We start from the raw sequence: 3902 nt of genomic DNA, 5'->3' as shown, positions 1-3902 counted from the left end.
CCGAACAACTTTAGGGTTACTGCATACTCATATCTCTACAACCCTAGCATCACCGAACCTTAAGTGTGTAGACCCTACGGGTTCGGGAGACATGCAGACATGACCGAGACGCCTCTCCGGTCAATAGCCAACAGCAGGATCTGGATACCCATGTTGGCTCCCACATGCTCCTCGATGATCTCATCGGATGAACCACGATGTCGAGGATTCAAGTAACCCCATATACAATTCCCTTTGTCAATCGGTACGTTACTTGTCCGAGATTCGATCTTCGGTATCCCAATACCTCGTTTAATCTCGTTACCGGCAAGTCACTTTACTCGTACCGTAATGCATGATCCCGTGACCAGACACTTGGTCACATTGAGCTCATTATGATGATGCATTACCGAGTGGGCCCAGAGATACCTCTCCGTCATACGGAGTGACAAATCCCAGTCTCGATTCGTGCCAACCCAACAGACACTTTCGGAGATACCCGTAGTGCACCTTTATAGTCACCCAATTACGTTGTGACGTTTGGCACACCCAAAACACTCCTACGGTATCCGGGAGTTGCACAATCTCATGGTCTAAGGAAATGATACTTGACATTTGGAAAAGCTCTAGCAAAATGAACTACACGATCTTTGTGCTACGCTTAGGATTCGGTCTTGTCCATCACATCATTCTCTTAATGATGTGATCCCGTTATCAATGACATCCAATGTCCATAGTCAGGAAACCATGACTATCTGTTGATCAACGAGCTAGTCAACTAGAGGCTCACTAGGGACATGTTGTGGTCTATGTATTCACACGTGTATTACGATTTCCGGATAACACAATTATAGCATGAATAACAGACAATTATCATGAACAAAGAAATATAATAATAACCATTTTATTATTGCCTCTAGGGCATATTTCCAACAGTCTCGCACTTGCACTAGAGTCAATAGTCTAGTTACATTGTGATGAATCGAACACCCATAGAGTTCTGGTGTTGGTCATGTTTTGCTCTAGGGAGAGGTTTAGTCAACGGATCTGCTACATTCAGGTCCGTATGTACTTTACAAATATCTATGTCTCCATCTTGAACATTTTCACGAATGGAGTTGAAGCGACGCTTGATGTGCCTGGTCTTCTTGTGAAACCTGGGCTCCTTGGCAAGTGCAATAGCTCCAGTGTTGTCACAGAAGAGTGCGATCGGCCCCGAAGCATTGGGTATGACTCCTAGGTCGGTGATGAACTCCTTCACCCAGATTGCTTCATGCGCTGCCTCCGAGGCTGCCATGTACTCTGTATCACATGTAGATCCCGCCACGACGCTTTGCTTGCAATTGCACCAGCTTACTGCCCCACCATTCAAAATATACACGTATCCGGTTGGTGACTTAGAGTCATCCAGATCTGTGTCGAAGCTAGCGTCGACGTAACCCTTTACGACGAGCTCTTCGTCACCTGCAAAAACGAGAAACATATCCTTAGTCCTCTTCAGGTACTTCAGGATATTCTTGACCGCTGTCCAGTGTTCCTTGCCGGGATTACTTTGGTACTTTCCTATCAAACTTACGGCAAGGCTTACATCAGGTCTGGTACATAGCATGGCATACATAATAGACCATATGGCTGAGGCATAGGGGATGACGCTCATCTCTTCTATATCTTCTGCCGTGGTCGGGCATTGAGCCGAGCTCAATCTCACACCTTGCAATACATGCAAGAACCCTTTCTTGGACTGATCCATATTGAACTTCTTTAATATCTTATCAAGGTATGTGCTTTGTGAAAGACCTATGAGGTGTCTCGATCTATCCCTATAGATCTTGATGCCTAATATGTAAGCAGCTTCTCCAAGGTCCTTCATTGAAAAACACTTATTCAAGTAGGCCTTAATGTTGTCCAAAAGTTCTATATCATTTCCCATCAAAAGTATGTCATCTACATATAATATGAGAAATGCTACAGAGCTCCCACTCACTTTCCTGTAAACGCAGGCTTCTCCATAAGTCTGCATAAACCCAAACGCTTTGATCATCTCATCAAAGCGAATGTTCCAACTCCGAGATGCTTGCACCAGCCCATAAATGGATCGCTGGAGCTTGCATACCTTGTTAGCATTCTCGGGATCGACAAAACCTTCCGGCTGCATCATATACAGTTCTTCCTTAAGATAGCCGTTAAGGAATGCCGTTTTGACATCCATTTGCCATATCTCATAATCATAGGATGCGGCAATTGCTAACATGATTCGGACGGACTTCAGCTTCGCTACGGGAGAGAAAGTCTTATCGTAGTCAACCCCTTGTACTTGCTGATAACCCTTAGCGACAAGTTGAGCTTTATAGATGGTAACATTACCATCCGCGTCCGTCTTCTTCTTAAAGATCCATTTATTTTCTATCGCTCGCCGATCATCGGGCAAGTCTGTCAAAGTCCATACTTTGTCTTCATACATGGATTCTATCTCGGATTGCATGGCTTCTAGCCATTTGTTGGAATCTGGGCCCGCCATCGCTTCTTCATAGTTCGAAGGTTCACCGTTGTCTAACAACATGATTTCCAGGACAGGGTTGCCATACCACTCTGGTGTGGAACGTGTCCTTGTAGACCTACGAAGTTCAGTAGTAACTTGATCCGAAGTACCTTGATCATCATCATTAACTTCCTCTTCAGTTGGTGCTGGCACCACAGGAACATCTTCCTGAGCTGCGCTACTTACCGGTTCAAGAGGTAGTACTTCATCAAGTTCCACTTTCTTCCCACTCACTTCTCTCGAGAGAAACTCTTTCTCTAGAAAGGACCCGTTCTTGGCAACAAAGATCTTGCCTTCGGATCTGAGGTAGAAGGTAGACCCAATGGTTTCCTTAGGGTATCCTATGAAGACGCATTTTTCCGACTTGGGTTCGAGCTTTTCAGGTTGAAGTTTCTTGACATAAGCATCGCATCCCCAAACTTTTAGAAACGACAGCTTAGGTTTCTTCCCAAACCATAATTCATACGGTGTCATCTCAACGGATTTAGATGGTGCCCTATTTAAAGTGAATGTAGCTGTCTCTAGAGCGTATCCCCAAAAAGATAGCGGTAAATCGGTAAGAGACATCATAGATCACACCATATCCAATAAAGTGCGATTACGACGTTCGGACACACCGTTACGCTGAGGTGTTCCAGGCGGCGTGAGTTGTGAAACGATTCCACATTTCCTTAAGTGCATACCAAATTCGTGACTTAAATATTCTCCTCCACGATCTGATCGTAAGAATTTTATCTTTCGATCACGTTGATTCTCTACCTCATTCTGAAATTCCTTGAACTTTTCAAAGGTCTCAGACTTGTGTTTCATCAAGTAGACATACCCATATCTACTCAAGTCATTAGTGAGAGTGAGAACATAACGATATCCTCCGCGAGCCTCAACGCTCAGTGGACCGCACACATCAGTATGTATGATTTCCTATAAGTTGGTTGCTCGCTCCATTGTTCCGGAGAACGGAGTCTTGGTCATTTTGCCCATGAGGCATGGTTCGCATGTGTCAAATGATTCATAATCGAGAGACTCTAAAAGTCCATCAGCATGGAGCTTCTTCATGCGCTTGACACCAATGTGACCAAGGCGGCAGTGCCACAAGTATGTGGGACTATTGTTATCAACTTTACATCTTTTGGTATTCACACTATGAATATGTGTAACATCACGTTCGAGATTCATTAAGAATAAACCATTGACCATCGGGGCATGACCATAAAACATATCTCTCATATAAATAGAACAACCATTATTCTCGGATTTAAATGAGTAGCCATCTCGTATTAAACGAGATCCAGATACAATGTTCATGCTCAAAGCTGGCACTAAATAACAATTATTGAGGTTTAAAACTAATCTCGTAGGTAAATGTAGAGGTAGCGTGCCGACG

This window comes from Triticum aestivum, chromosome 7B (assembly GCF_018294505.1).
Source record: "Triticum aestivum cultivar Chinese Spring chromosome 7B, IWGSC CS RefSeq v2.1, whole genome shotgun sequence".
Taxonomy (NCBI): Eukaryota; Viridiplantae; Streptophyta; class Magnoliopsida; order Poales; family Poaceae; genus Triticum; species Triticum aestivum.
Note: the sequence above shows the minus strand (reverse complement) of the source record.